Source organism: Takifugu flavidus, chromosome 2 (assembly GCF_003711565.1).
Source record: "Takifugu flavidus isolate HTHZ2018 chromosome 2, ASM371156v2, whole genome shotgun sequence".
In the NCBI taxonomy this organism is placed as follows: domain Eukaryota; kingdom Metazoa; phylum Chordata; class Actinopteri; order Tetraodontiformes; family Tetraodontidae; genus Takifugu; species Takifugu flavidus.
In genome coordinates this window covers 19,174,648-19,191,499 of record NC_079521.1, presented here as the reverse complement: position 1 = coordinate 19,191,499, position 16,852 = coordinate 19,174,648, and positions in this window count along the sequence as shown.

Here is a 16,852-nt window from a genome sequence, read left to right as displayed (position 1 = left end):
GGGTGTGTCTCCTCGGGTGTGTCTCCTCAGGTGTGTCTCCTCAGGTGTGTCGCCTGTTGGACCCTCGCAGCAAAACCGTAAAGCAGATGAAGAAGGACGTCGCAGCAGGAAATCAGAATCAGAACTTTATTATTAATGTCATAAATATAAATATGTAATAACAACATTTGGTATTTATGTTGTAAATCTAGATATTTCAGAGGAAACTCCCATTAAAATGTTGCTTATGTTAATATTCATACATTTCAGCTTTAAATAAAAAGAAACAGACCTAATTTATGGGGGGTGGGGGGCATTTTCACCAACTTTCTGGATTTAATCAGCGTTTAACAGCACAAAACATTTGGGCAGCAACTTTCCCAGGAGACGTTTGCTGGGACACAGTTTGACATCTGCAGACGACCGTCGTCAAGACGACAGCGACAGCATCACGTAATCAACCACAAATATGCTGGAGTCAAAGGTGCCGCAGCGGATAAGTGAAGCTGCGCCCAAAGTCAATTAATCTTTTTCAGCAGCCCCCCCCCCCTCCACCCTGCTTAAAAGCTTCATTTACCACCTATGGAGAAGAGATAGAAACACCATTAGTGAGATGATGGCAGGACTGGAGAGGGGAGAGGAGGATCTCACAGATGGATGAGCTGAAACACTATCGGCCCCCCATCTCCTCAAAAAGTGTGTCTGCGCACGCAAAAGGCGAGAGCATCTTCTGCATGGGTGAGCTCAATTAGTTTCTATCTTTGATTATCCAAAGGTAGTGGCGAGCAACTTTTAAAAGCGGAAGTGCACCTTAGTGGTGACGGTGGGGGCAACAAAGGCTGGGCTGAGCCCGATTTGGGCTGATGAGAGGGCAGAAGGGCTGATGGAGGCGCGGGCTCACATCGGGGGATACGAAGAGCCATTATTTTCCATATTCAAGCTCCTTTGTGTGTGTGTGTGTGTGTGTGTGTGTGTGTGTGTGTTCTGACCTCTTTCACAGTGAGACCCCCACTTGTGCTCCAGTAGCCAGCCGAGCTCAGTGAAGCAGAGCCTATATGCTCAGTGGCATTTCACACACCCAGCCGCGTGCATGTAAACACACAAGGATACCATTTATCCAGCTGGGGTCCCATGGCACACACACACACACACACACACACACACACACACACACACACACACACACACACACACACACACAGACGGGCACAAACACAAACACAAATAAGGACGTTTGGTTGAATACTCAAGACCCAGATAATCAAACTCAATGCAAATCAGCCAGATCCTTTCTCTCCACAAATGTCCGCCGCCCCCCTGTGGGAGCTAATGAAACCCGCTCTACGTATAGATCACTGCGTATCGCGGCTTTATTATGTGACATTTCAGGTGAAGCCACCTGAGCGGATCAGCTGTCAGCCGTGTTTGCTCCTCTGGCTGCGAAGCCTCGTGTCCAGGTAGCAGGACTTTAGTTGGCCTAATGAAGTCGCTGCTAATGAAGGTTCGAGAAAAAGAGACACATCCTAAAGAGACAGGAAGGGGTGACCACGGGCGGGGGGACGCGTCCTCATCTCCTTAATTACACGCAGCTTCAAGCGTCAACCCCAAGGACGAAGGTGTGTTGGCGCAGCTCTTCAGGGGACAATCAGGAGGACTCCCAGCATCTCCTCCTGTGAGTCCCTCTAAAGCTAACGCCTGTGAGCTAGCATGTGTGTTTGCACTGGGCCAGTGTGTAAACAAAAGCTTGGTCCCAGTTAGCCAGGTCCCAGTTGGACCCCGGCCTATCTGGCGTGGGCTCTCCGGTGCTGGTGTGTGTGTGTGTGGGCTGCAGTGATACACGTGGGCATATGTGTGTTGTGATCGTGGCAGCCGGGGGACAGCGCGCTGCTGCTGACACTGGGCCGTCCGCCTGGTGTGGCCCTTTCTGCACCAGTAGAGCTGGCACTGCCTCCTGCCTCCTGCCTCCTGCCTCCTGCCTCCTGCCTCCTGCCTCCTGCCTCCTGCCTCCTGCCTCCTGCCTCCTGCCTCTGCTCTCAGCAGCTGGGCGCTACCAGGAGAGGCCCTGCAGAGAGAGGACGCAGGTCAGCCGTGACGGGGGGGCACAGACGTGTTTAGAGCGCACAGACGTGCAGAGGAAGAGGAACGGTGGTTCAGCACAACATGCTCGTTTCCCCTGGAATGCAGGTAACAGCGATGTGAAGGGGCGGGGCTTCTTCCTGGGGGGCGCTGCAGCAGAATCCAGCCAATCACCAAACTATCAAAACTTGAGCCGTTGATGTAATAAGTGATGGAACCACTGGTTAATGTTCCGCTGCATCACTTCCAGACCCAAACTTTCACCCGCCGGTAACTTAAACTCAGCGCCACAGATCCTCCCTCCCGTGGTTGGTGGAACCTTCTTGGAACCTTCATCTCTCAGCTCTTCTTTATAGATCTGCTGCAATCAAAACTCTAGGTGCTTCCCAGAACCCCAGGGCCGGACCCCCAACAACCACGGTGGCAACAGGAGGAAACCTGGAGCAGGACCAGGCTCATGTGGTGCACGGACGTTTGTCACGTCACAGACACGCCGCCAACGTTCACACCTGGATTCGTTGGGAGGTGAACCTGGAGTGAGACCAGACCGTTGGTCCGTTTCCACCTCCTGCCCCCCAGGCTGCAGGAGGGAGTTTTGGAGTGCACTTGCTCAAGGGCACCTTGATGTGTGGCTGCAGGGGCCCAGAATGGAAACAACAACCTTTGTAGGGCAACAACAATCTCTCTCCGTTGCCTGGTGACGGCTGGGATGGACTCCAGCACCTCCTGTGTCCTGGATTCGGAATAATTCTGACATTCATCCGCAGAAGCAAAGCGCGCACGTCTCTTCTCGTGTTCGATTCAAGGTTCCATTTTAGGAGGAAACACGAGGAGAGGAAACAAGGAGCCAGAGAAGACCCAATGTTTTTCTTGGTGTATGACAAATGTGCCATCAGAAGCAGATCCGTGTAACGCTGCTGGCTGGAAGGATAACAGCTGCTCGCTCACACGTGCACCGGCGCGTCCCTGTCAGCCTGCAGCCGGGAGGCTGGCGTGGGCGTCCCGGAGCAGCGCGGCGCTGAAGGCAGCGCCGGAGTCAGCGCCGAGGTCACTACATCAGGAAGAGCAAAGGCCTCGTCGGCTCTGTCCCGCTGAGCAGCCCACCCAGCCGCGCCTTCGCCACCGCCCCCCCACTCGCCCCCCCACTCGCCCCCCCACTCTCCCGCCCGCCACCGCCACTTTCTCCGTGGGCCGTGGGTCTCCGGCTGGGCCGGGCGGGCACAGCTGTGCCGGGAGTCCTGCTGTCACAGGCGGTCAGGGCGACAGCCACTCACACTTCATAATGTCCCTCTCACAGGTCACCGAGCGACAAGCCGGGTCAGCTCGCTCCAGCGGGCCGCCCCAGGGGGGCAGAGCCCGCCCCCGCCCCCCCCCCACGCCACCGCCACTCCGCGTCTCTCCCTCTACTGCCCAGGAACACTGAGAGGCAGGTGGAGGAGGCACCACTGGTGCAGATGTTGAGGAGAGGAACTGCTGCTCCAGAGGAACAACTGGAATGTTGGGAACGCCGTTCCCCAGCATCATTGAACAGGAGCAACATTTAATCCTTGAAGAGGTTCTGCTTCCGAACCCTGACAATAACCTTTCAGGAGGGTGGTGACAGTGTGGACGTGCTAATGACCTCAGCAGAGCGCCATATGCTCGCCGCCGTGCGCCCAACTGTCATTAATGTGCATTATCTCAATGTCACGTTTAATCTAGGAGCGATCCAAGACCGCGGACAGAACGTTCCCAATAATGGGCTCCCTCCGACACGGACTCTCCCTCTAATTGGTTTGCCATTTTCACCTCATGCAGCGTTCAGGTCGTCGCCATCAGATCCGTCAGACACGTGACGGAACATCCCTGGTAACACGGGAATGTCGGGGCTGTGTTGTCACGACACGCGGAATCTGTGGCCCGCCAGAGTTTTCTCCTCCGTTCTGCACCGGCACACGATAACCAAAGCGTGCACATTTGGGGCAACGTGCACTAATTGGATCGAATGCTTGCAGTTGGCTTCAGCTGCGGCGGCGCCTGATTCCCGCCACTCAGACAGTCACACCCGGAGCGCTTAATCCACCGAAGGTGCGCACACACCCACTGAACAATGTGTAGCAATTAATCTCGCTCCCCCTCCCACATCTGGCGCTCCGGCGTGACCCTGCTGGGCCGCGGCGCCCACCCTCGGCGAGCTTCCACAATTTCACACGTGAGGGTCTCCGATGGAACGCGACAGGAACGCGTGGCCTTGCTAAATTGCATTAAAGAGTCTGGAACAATAGGTTTGTGCAACGCTCCGAAGGAAAATAAGCGACAAAAGCGCTCCGATGCTCCGAAAGTGAGCCAGAAAATTCCTCCAATGACAGAGGAGCAGCAAACACATCATGGAAACATCGTGGAACATGTGACAAAAGAAGATGATGCAATTATTGAAACTTCCCTGACAACTTCCTGGTTCCCCCCTGACCCCGACCCCGACCCTAACCCTGACCCTGACCCTGACCCTAACCCTGACCTTAACCCCGACCCTGACCCTAACCCTAACCCTGACCCCGACCTTAACCCTGACCCTAACCCTAACCCTAACCCTAACCCTGACCCTGACCTTAACCCTAACCCTGACCCTGACCCAGACCCTGACCCCTGTGACCTCTGAAGCTAAAGCGACTGACCAGGTTTGGAGACCTGTCATGGTTCCAGTTCAGCATTTACCTGATGTTGAACTGAAGGTGGGTCTGGAGCTGGGTAACCCCCCCCCCTCTCTCCCTCCCTCTCTCCCCCCCCTCCCTCCCCCTCTCTCCCTTCCTTCCTTCCTTCCTTCCCCCCTCCCTCCCCCTCTCCTCCCTCTCTCCCCCCTCCCTTTCTCCCTCCCCCCCCCTTCTCTCCTTCCTCCTCCCCCTCCCCCTCCCCCCTCCCTCTCTCCTCTCCCTCCCCGCCCCCCCCCCCCCCCCAGTCACCCAGCTTTAGGGCTCTGGAGATATTTCAAACATATCTGGGAAATCAATCTTACAGGGAAGTGAAGGGAAACCTGGAATGTCATTGAGCAATGAGCATGAGTCCTGTCAGAGGTGGAGCCCAGAGCTGAGCCGGGGGGGCCGCTCCGATCTGCTGGTGTCCCAGTGAGGAGCCTCGTCAGCTGGACCTCCTGGCACAGAGATACAGATGTATAGTTATCTGAGACTTTTCAGTTGGCATTAGAGGTCATTCAGAGGTCATTCAGAGGTCATTCAGAGGTCATTCAGAGCAACACAGGTCAAACGTGTTCGTTACTAAGGAACATCTCTCATATCTCACCTTCACACTGACAAAACAGGCGACCTTCATCTCCGAATAAGCTCAGTCATCCACAAAACTGGCAACGAGTCACTGTCAGAAGAGAAAGGCCACCAGGGTCAAAGGTCAACAGCGCTAAGCACTGTTATTTTCCACACGGGTTTCTGGCAGATTTATCGTCACCTGAAGAGGCTCAAAAATAAAACGGTAACTGTCAAGTTTGATGGGAGAGACGAGGCTTTAAATAACACGTTTATTACACGGCAACGCTGGGAAAAGGTCCTAATTGGTCAGTTGTGGCCAATGTTAATGATTTAATCCCATCATTTGGTGATCCTCATTTTGCTACTATTGGAACTTTAGGTCTCTAAATAGACTCTAAACCCGTGATGGAAAAGATCTGCAGCGCTTCCAACTACACACATTGATGGAGGACTTCCAAAGGTCGACTGATGGAAGCTTCAAGGTCAACTAAAACATCTCTTTGGTTACTTTATCAGAAGAATTTGGCATTTGTCTGATATCCGAAGCCAGTCCTGCGCAGGGTGCAGAGTTGTGGAAGCAGGCGGGCAGTTCCAAGGAAATGGGAAAGATGATGGCGGGGAGCAGGGCGGCTCCCCTCCCCTCCCCCCCCCCCCCCACAGACCAGTGAAGGGAAGCAGACGTTGATGGAACAAGATGTCGCCACGATGGCTCATTACACACGAGCATGGGACACGATCCGGCCTGCTCGGACCCCCACTCCTCTCGTGGAGGAACCAAGAAGAGGATTATACCTCGCAGGCCTGTTGTCCTCACGTTACAGCGAATCACCTCGGTGGCTCTAATTGGCCTCTTAAATCCATCTACACATTTGCTTCCATCTCTAGTTTAATTGAATTAGGCTGTTATGAGCCTCCGCTCAGAGGCGTGAACTGGCACAAATCAGGTGAATCCGGTTAGGACTGTTTACACATTTCCGGCACAAGGAGCTGATCCCGCCGCTCATTACGGCCCGTGCCGAGATCGGAGCCACGGCATAAACGTTGCCACATCAGCGGCTCGAGGCGAAGGGATCCAAAAAGCGACACTAATCCCCAGATCCCAAGAGTGGGAGTTTAATAGGAAAGCTCAGCCATTACGCGCGTTAAAGCGCGCTCATTACGCGGGAACTTGGCCCAGCGCGTCCGTATCACTGCGCACAGTTTCGGAGACGAGCTCATCGGAACTTAAGGGAGCATAAAGCAGAAATGGGAATCCAGACCGGAAGTTTGGGGTGCGGATCCTCAAAGAATGCGTCTGCAGGCGAGTGGTCGTGAGCCGGATTAGTGCTCCGCCAGCGCTCGGCAGCTCCGGAGTCACAGACAAGACGGTGGTGAGCAAATTGATGTGACGAGACTGCGGAGAGTCCGACCCACGTCTGTTTACTGTGGGATGCACGTGCGCAAGTTTCTCTTAAAGCTCGCTGACACACTTTAATAGTGGTTTTACTCTGCAGATCGACGGCTCGACAGGATTTAATTACAAAGGAAAACCGCCGTCAAACCATGGATGCACGCAAACAATCCGCCCCAAAGCGTCTTCCTGAGAGCAGAATTCCAGGATTCTGGAGCCTGTGTGACCAGAACCTGGAGTTTTCCACACACAGAGGCAGGGAGCCGCCCGCCGGGACCCCCCAGGTGTGCGTTTGGACCAGTGAGCGGAACTAAAACCTGGCCCGCCAACCCAGCGCAGCCTGGCTCCGCTGAGACGCGCAGAAGTGACAACAACCAAATTAGCCGTGCACACACTGGGTCGGCTCTGGTCCTGGTCGGCCGGTCCTGGGTCGGCCGGTCCTGGGTCGGCTCCGGTCCTGGGTCGGCCGGTCCTGGGTCGGCTCTGGTCCTGGGTCGGCTCTGGTCCTGGGTCGGCTCTGGTCCAGTGGCTCCACCGATGGAGTCGGATCGACACTGTGAAATTGGACCGAGGTGTGAAAGTGGAAAAATCAGGTACCCATCAGGCTGGAACACAGCCCCCCTCCCCCTCTCTCCCTCTCTCTCCCTCCCCCCCTCTCCCTCCCTCTCTCCCCCACTCTCTCCCTCTCTCCCTCCCCCCCACTCTCTCACTCTCTCCCCCCCTCTCTCCCCCCCTCTCTCTCCCTCCTCTCTCCCCCCCACTCTCTCCCTCTCTCCCCCCCTCTCCCCCCCTCTCTCTCTCCCCCCTCTCTCCCCCCTCTCTCTCCCCCCCTCTCTCCCTCTCTCCCCCCTCTCTCTCCCCTCTCTCCCCTCTCTCTCTCTCTCCCTTTCTCTCCCTCTCTCTCCCCCCCCTCTCTCCCTCTCTCCCTCCCCCCCTCCCTCCCCCTCTCTCCCCCACTCTCTCCCTCTCTCCCCCTCACTCTCTCCCTCTCTCTCCCCCCCTCTCTCTCCCCCCTCTCTCTCCCCCCTCTCTCTCCCCCCCTCTCTCCCTCTCTCCCTCCCCCTCTCTCCCCCCCCTCCCCCTCTCTCCCCCCTCTCTCCCTCCCCCCCTCTCCCCCCCTCTCTCTCCCTCCCCCCCTCTCTCCCCCCCTTCTCTCCCTCTCTCCCTCCCCCCCTCTCCCCCCCTCTCTCCCCTCCCCCTCTCTCCCTCTCTCTCCCCCCTCTCTCTCCCTTTCTCTCCCTCTCTCTCCCCCCTCTCTCCCTCCCCCTCTCTCTCCCCCCTCTCCCCCCCCTCTCTCCCCCTCTCCCTCTCTCCCTCCCCCCCTCTCTCTCCCCCCCTCTCTCTCCCTCTCTCCCCCCTCTCTCTCTCCCCCCTCTCTCCCCCCCTCTCCCCCCCTCTCTCTCTCTCCTCTCTCCTCTCTCCCCCCTCTCTCCGCCCTCCTCTTCTCCCCCCCCTCTCTCCCCCCTCTCTCTCCCTCTCTCCCTCTCTCTCCCTCCCCCCCTCTCTCCCCCCTCTCTCTCCCCCCCTCTCCTCCCCCCTCTCTCTCTCCCTTTCTCTCCCTCTCTCCCTCTCTCTCCCCCTCTCCCCCCCTCTCCCTCCCTCTCTCCCCCCTCTCTCTCCCCTCTCTCTCCCCCCCCTCCCCCCTCTCTCCCCTCTCTCTCCCCCCTCTCTCTCCCTTTCTCTCCCTCTCTCCCCCCACTCTCTCCCTCTCTCCCCCCCTCTCCCCCCCTCTCTCCCCCCTCTCTCCCCCACTCTCTCTCTACTGACTAATGATCCATCTCTCTCTTGAGGTTCCGGCAGAACTTTTGATAGAAATGACTCAAAGTGAATGAAGCCAAACATCAGCCATTTTCTAACTTTGTGTGAGGGTTTTGACTCTTTGTCTCTAGACAACAAGCACATTTCTGACCGATAACATGCTGCTGCCCCCCTGCTGGCTGCTGTATCAGCAAAGACCTGACTGCAGCTACCACATCACAGTACACACACACACACACACGCACACACACACACACACACACACACACACCACACTCACCAGCCAAATAAAGTGTTGCCCAACAGCAACGGGCCTCACCTGTGCTAGCGTCTCCTGCAGTTACCTGGACCTTTTTGGGGTCTTCTCCGTCCTGGTGTCGTCCATAAAATCCAGCACCCATGAAAACGCACACAGCAGCTGAGCGACACGAGCGCTGGCATCACACAGGCCTATATACTCAGCCTGTGTGAGGTACACTGATTACTGATATTACACACACACATACCTTCACTGCAGGGTGTGTGTAAACTCACCATGCAGAAGCAGGTCGCTGCATTAAACACAAGCATATGCTAGCAAGGAGTCTTGCTATGATCTTGCACACAGCACTCCACTACACTGGGCTTCTGCACGCTACGCTGACGCTACGCTGACGCTACATTCCACTGCGTTTCCTGGCGCAGGGCAGGCTAATGCTAACTGATGCACTTCCTGCATTGCAGCAAGCACACGGGCCTTGTTAGCAGGATGCTAGGCTAAAGGAAATCAAGGCCTCCTGCAGTCATTGGTGTGAGAGCCCATTTTCACAGTTCACACCCGACCTGCTAATGGCTGATCATTTATTCACGCTCTCTGTTGATTGTGCAGGCGGGGGTTGGCCAGTCGTACAGTTTCCTAACGTAGCGTACGCTCGGGCGGTAATCTGCCGGAGCAATAAGCATGCTAATGTTGCAGTGGCCATGAAATCAGAGGCCTGGTAACACAATGAAGCAGGTTCATGGGTTAAACTATAGGTTTGGAAATGGACACGGCAGTTTGATGTGGTGTGGTTGATTTGTCCACTCAAGGTTTCGGTGGATCGAGTGCTGAACTGTTGCCGCTTCATTTGTGGGTTAATATGTTGTAGGCACGGTTCTATCAGACAGACCTGACTGATCTGCTCGTAGGGGCAGGTGCCAGGACACCGTGAGAGCAAGGCAGAGGTGCCCTTGAGCAAGGTGCTGAACCCCCAAATGCTCTCATACGTAGGGCCCTGCAATGAGCTAGCAACTCCTGCGTCCCCTGCCTCTGCCCATATGTAGCTGGGATAGACTCGTGACCCTGAAAGGGACATAGCGGTGAAGATAAAAGGTCCATTTTCTCAACATCACGTCTTCCATGTCTGGTTCAAAGGACATTGATGAACTCAGATAATGTTAGAACAATAGAGATGAAGCTAAACGGAGCTTCGGCTCCTGGCTTTTTCAGACAGATTCATCCTCACAGATCTGTGATTCAGTGTGGTCGCACCACAGTTTCCATCGATTTTATTCTATTTATGTTTCTATAAGCTATGAAATCTGCAAATGGTTTCAAAGGCCGACCGAGTTTTGGTGCACAAACATCCTTTTTGCTTCCCCGTCCATCTGGACATCCCGACTCCCAGAAAAGTCCAGTTCTGCCAAACATGACAAACTTCCTCAGCTAAATTGGATGATAGCATGAGAAGGAGCGCGCGGACCAAAGCCTTCTGCAGGCTAAAAGGCCAGCGATAGAGTTGGTGCCAAGGAAGCATAATTAATGCCCCTAATTGGGCCTCTCCCCCCCACAGAGGCGACTGATCGCCCGCTCATCGCCCGCCGTGGCTCCAGGGCCGCTGCCATGCGCTCTTAATAAAGACAGTCCTGTTCTTGTCTGACTTCATAAATGTGCTGGTCTTAATGGCAAAGATCTGGCTCCAGGTTTTCCACAAACGCGCCGTTTTGTCTGAGCCATCCACGCCTGCCTCAGGCAGCACCAGGTCCAAACAAGCTGCCCCCTAACAAGTGGCCCTGTTGATGGAGCCTTTGTCCACTACACGATGGATTTAACCTCCTGAACCTGCTCGCTCCCCCCTGAGGTCTTACTTACAAGTGTTCTCTGCCTCCCCGTGACCCACATGGCTGGGTGACATCAGCGGGCAGCGAGCTGTAAATCCGCTGCTCTTGCAGGACCCTGCCTCAGTTAATCAGGTGTGATGCACAGGCCGGTGCAAATGATGCTGGGGTTGTTTGGGTTCCTAGGGGCTGTTTCATTGATGGGGTATGATTAGACTCAACACGTTGGGCTGGTTTCACATCTCTACTAATTGTAGTATCAAATTATTAAATTAATGAATAGATGATAAGTACACTAACCTCGTTTTTACGCCAAAACAGTGGCATAAAGTTTGTCTGCGGCAGATGCCGCTGCCTGTTTTTAGGACACTTGACCAGCAGGGGGCAGTAGCGCACCGCTCGCAGCGCGTCGCGCACGACTGAACTCACCAGGAGAAACTTAGATTTCTAAAGATATCAAATGTTTTTTATTGTCTTCTCTATTTCCCACAGCAAACAATAACGCAAAGTTTGCTTCCACTTTATAGCCCACTTGGAATTTGATCCAATGAACAACACGGACTGATGGAAATTATTTCATGTTGGAATTGTTAAAGGTTTTTAAATTAACTTTTTAGATTTAAATGAACTTTATTTCTACCTCTAATTTGTCATCATTAGAGGGTCTGTGTCAAAAATGACAAAGGAAAAGACGACAGAGGGGAAACATGGTGTTTAAAGCAGATGTAGCCATAGTAACGGGATGTGGTGGCAGCTTAGCGCCCAACTCTGAGGGAGACTGACACACTTTCTCTCTGGGTCTTCACCCTCAGGCAGAGAACTAATTAAGAAGAGACTTTGGTTTTATTTACTGTCAGCCCCCGGCACCCGTGCACACGCGCCTGTATGTGTGTGTGTGTGAGTGTGTGTGTGAGTGTGTGTGTGTGTGTGTGTGAGGGAGCTAGGGGGATTTTGAGATTCTGTCTGTGTATGTGAAAGACTGGTTGTGGCCTCGGTCTCAGCTGAAGCGCCATCTTCTCTTCTGTCCACAGTGATGCAGCGAAGTACCTGGTTCCTTGGTTCCAGCCGTCGGGAGATGAAAACACAATACTTGGGATAACGCAGACGTCCACGTGCACCCGAAGGACAGCAGAGCAGCGTCTGTCATTCACCAGCAGGAATAAACGGAATATCTGGAGAAGCCTCCACTAAATGAACGACACACTGTTGTACCAGGAGGAATAAACGGGAATATCTGGAGAAGCCTCCACTAAATGAACGACACACTGTTGTACCAGGAGGAATAAACGGGAATATCTGGAGAAGCTCCACTAAATGACGACACAACTGTTGAACCAGAGGAATAAACGGGAATATCTGGAGAAGCCTCCACTAAATGAGCGACACACTCTTGAACCAGCAGGAATAAACGGGAATATTTGGAGAAGCCTCCACTAAATGAGCGACACACTCTCTGAACCAGCAGGAATAAACGGGAATATCTGAAGAAGCCTCCACTAAATGCGCGACAACACTCTTGAACCAGCAGGAATAAACGGGAATATCTGAAGAAGCCTCCACTAAATGAACGACACACAGTTGTACCAGGAGGAATAAACGGAATATCTGGAGAAGCCTCCACTAAATGAGCGACACACTCTTGAACCAGCAGGAATAACGGGAATATCTGGAGAAGCCTCCACTAAATGAGCGACACACTGTTGTACCAGCATGAATAAACGGGAATATCTGAAGAAGCCTCCACTAAATGAGCACACACTGTTGTACCAGCAGGAATCAACGGAATATCTGAAGAATCCTCCACTAAATGCGCGACACACTCTTGAACCCGCAGGAATAAACGGGAATATCTGAAGAAGCCTCCACTAAATGAGCGCACACTGTTGTAACCATCAGGAATAAACTGGAATATCTGAAGAAGCCTCCACTAAATGCGGCACACACTCTTGAACCAGCAGGAATAAACGGAATATCTGAAGAGCCTCCACTAAATGCGCGACACCCTCTTGAACCAGCAGGAATAAACGGGAATATCTGAAGAAGCCTCCACTAAATGAACGACACACAGTTGTACCAGGAGGAATAAACGGGAATATCTGGAGAAGCCTCCACTAAATGAGCACCACACTCTTGAACCAGCAGGAATAAACGGGAATATCTGGAGAAGCCTCCACTAATGACGACACACACTCTTGATTGTACCAGCAGGAATAAACGGGAATATCTGGAGAAGCCTCCACTAAATGAGCGACACACTCTTGAACCAGCAGGAATAAATGGGAATATCTGGAGAAGCCTCCACTAAATGCGCACACACTGTTGTACCAGCAGGAATAAACGGGAATATCTGAGAAGCCTCCACTAAATGAGCGACACACTGTTGTACCAGCAGGAATAAACGGGAATATCTGGAGAAGCCTCCACTAAATGAGCGACACACTGTTGTACCAGCAGGAATAAACGGGAATATCTGGAGAAGCCTCCACTAAATGAGCGACACACTGTTGTACCAGCAGGAATAAACGGGAATATCTGAAGAAGCCTCCACTAAATGCGCGACACACTCTTGAACCAGCAGGAATAAACGGGAATATCTGAAGAAGCCTCCACTAAATGAGTGACACACTGTTGTACCAGGAGGAATAAACGGGAATATCTGGAGAAGCCTCCACTAAATGAGTGACACACTGTTGTACCAGCAGGAATAAATGGGAATATCTGAAGAAGCCTCCACTAAATGAGCGACACACTGTTGTACCAGCAGGAATAAACGGGAATATCTGGAGAAGCCTCCACTAAATGAGCGACACACTCTCTTGAACCAGCAGGAATAAACGGGAATATCTGGAGAAGCCTCCACTAAATGCGCAACACACTGTTGTACCAGCAGGAAAAAACGGGAATATCTGGAGAAGCCTCCACTAAATGAGCGACACACTGTTGTACCAGCAGGAATAAACAGGAATATCTGGAGAAGCCTCCACTAAATGAGCGACACACTCTTGAACCAGCAGGAATAAACGGGAATATCTGAAGAAGCCTCCACTAAATGAGCGACACACTCTTGAACCAGCAGGAATAACGGGAATATCTGGAGAAGCCTCCACTAAATGAGCGACACACTCTTGAACCAGCAGGAATAAACGGGAATATCTGGAGAAGCCTCCACTAATGAACGACACACTCCTCTTGAACCAGCAGGAATAAACGGGAATATCTGGAGAAGCCTCCACTAAATGCGCGACACACTCTTGAACCAGCAGGAATAAACGGGAATATCTGAAGAAGCCTCCACTAAATGAGCGACATACTCTTGAACCAGCAGGAATAAACGGGAATATCTGGAGAAGCCTCCACTAAATGAGTGACACACTCTTGAACCAGCAGGAATAAACGGGAATATCTGAAGAAGCCTCCACTAAATGAGCGACACACTCTTGAACCAGCAGAATAACGGGAATATCTGGAGAAGCCTCCACTAAATGCACAACACACTGTTGTACCAGCAGGAATAAACGGGAATATCTGAAGAAGCCTCCACTAAATGAGCGACACACTGTGTGACCAGCAGGAATAAACGGGAATATCTGAAGAAGCCTCCACTAAATGAGCGACACACTCTTGAACCAGCAGGAATAAACGGGAATATCTGGAGAAGCCTCCACTAAATGAGTGACACACTGTTGTACCAGCAGGAATAAACGGGAATATCTGAAGAAGCCTCCACTAAATGAGCGACACACCTGTTGTACCAGCAGGAATAAACGGGAATATCTGAAGAAGCCTCCACTAAATGAGCGACACACTCTTGAACCAGCAGGAATAAACGGGAATATCTGGAGAAGCCTCCACTAAATGCGCAACACACAGTTGTACCAGGAGGAATAAACGGAATATCTGGAGAAGCCTCCACTAAATGAGCGACACACTGTTGTACCAGCAGGAATAAACGGGAATATCTGGAGAAGCCTCCACTAACCAGCCAACATTCAATAATTCAACAAGATCTGTTCCTCTTTGTCTGCCTCACTTCATTTATCATTCATCGTTTTACTAATTAGGGAAAACGACTTGTTGGGTCGAGTCTGACATGTTTCTGAGTCAGAACAAGTCCGAAGTGCTTCATCCTCATGGCTTCATATATTTTTATTACACCTTTATCAGGGTGCTTACAAATGTAAACTTCACTTTAAGATGCTTTTTGTAGTGTTCATCAGCGGCCAGATCAGACAGGAGACGCACACGGGTCAGAACCAGGACACTGAGGGGTCGGAACCAGGACACTGACGGGTCGGAACCAGGACACTGAGGAGTCGGAACCAGGACACTGAGGAGTCAGAACCAGGACACTGAGGAGTCAGAACCAGGACACTGCCTGGTTGGCCGTCATTTTCAGGAGTGCTTCTTGATTTGAAGTTATCGGTTAAATAGGAGTGTTCGACTGTCATTGTGAGTGTTTATATGGACACACACACACACACACACACACACACACACACACACACACACACACACACCACACACACACACACACACACAGAAACAGACACACCCCACACACAGAGACACACACACACACACACACTGGACTGTTTAAAAGCCTTCTTCACCCCTTCATATAAAGAAAATGCAATTCTAAAAACAATTATACATCAACTGGTCCATACAAATGTGGTCCCTTATAGCCACTGAGCATCAACGCCCCCGTGTGTGACTGGATGCTGACAGTGGACGCCCCCCCCCCCCCAGCTGATCCAAACAGCCCCTCAGGGGGACTCTCTTTACGGGGTTCCACTGCGGCTCCATTTGCTGCTGCAGAGGTGACGCAGTGACGGGGGCGCCCCCCCCCCCCAACACTCAGCGAGGCCCCGGTGAGCACCAGGACACGCCAGTCAATAACCTGCGGGCAGCCACTCTCTCTCTCTCACACACACACACACACACACATCATTGACAGCCTGTAAATGTTAAGAGGAACATCGAGATGAGGGGAAGAAAGGACGTGATGAGCGGGTGGATGGAGGAGGAGAGCGCTCCAGGACTGGGAGAACTCCTATTATGGGCTGTTGCGTCTGACAGCGACAACCCTGTTGCTGCTGGAGGGACTTGATGACCCAAGTGACCCGGAAAGCAAGGCGGGGTCTGCACAGCTGTGGTCACCGTGGTGATCCCACACCGTGCAATTAGTGCACGTAATCAGAGGTGCCTGCTTGGTGTGAGTGTGTGTGAGTGTGTGTGAGTGTGTGTGAGTGTGTGTGTGTGTGTGTGTGTGTGTGTGTGTGGTGTGCGTGTGTGTGTGTGTGTGTGTGTGTGTGTGTGTGCAGGGGTTTGTATGCTTATTTCAACCAAACAGTGAGTTACAATCCGACAACAGAGAGCTCTGGGTAATTTCCCATCATGCCTCATCAGGAACAGCGGGGGGCCGAGAGCCTCGCCACATCAGCTCACCCTCGGACCTGGGTAGAAAATTACCGTGATTAAACAGCGATGTGAGAGAGAAAGAGGGGGCCCCGAAGAGGGGGAGGGGGGCAGCGGACACGTGTGATGGGAGGAACGGCAGGAAGAGAAAGCTGCCGCAGAACGACAGAAAACAGCAGCATCAGGAGGCCACACGGATCCTGAGACAAACCTGCCACACAGTTCTGTGGGGGGGGGGGACAAAGGGGGGGGGGGGGGGACAAAGGGGGGGACAAAGAGAGGGGTGAGGGGACAAAGGGGGGGGTGAGGGGACAAAGGGGAGGGGCAACGAGAGGAGGGTGAGGGGACAAAGAGTGTAACCAGTCTTCTTGTCTCCTTCCCAACCTCCTCAGCAGCTGTGATTGTGTTGGATTGAACAGTGACTCTGGATCGATGTGGTCAATGTGGGAGCAGGCAGACAGGTGTGAGCAGGCAGACAGGTGGGAGCAGGCAGACAGGTGAGAGCAGGCAGACAGGTGTGAGCAGGCAGACAGGTGAGAGCAGGCAGACAGGTGGGACACCGGTGCCATTACACCCAAAATGGAGTTTGTTTAGTCATCTGTTGCTTTTCTCTCTCACGCACACACACACACCATGCACTCACCACACATACTTACACACACACACAACTCACACACGCACTAACACACTCACTCACACACACACACTCACACAACCCACTAACCACACACCCACACTCCACACCACACACTCACACACTCACTCACACTCACTCACACTCTCACACACCTCACACACACACCCCCACCCACTCACTCACTCACACTCACCCACACACTCACACTCCCACTCCCTCACAACACCCACCACACTCACTCACGTCACACTCACCCACAACCCCCACACCCCTCCCCAC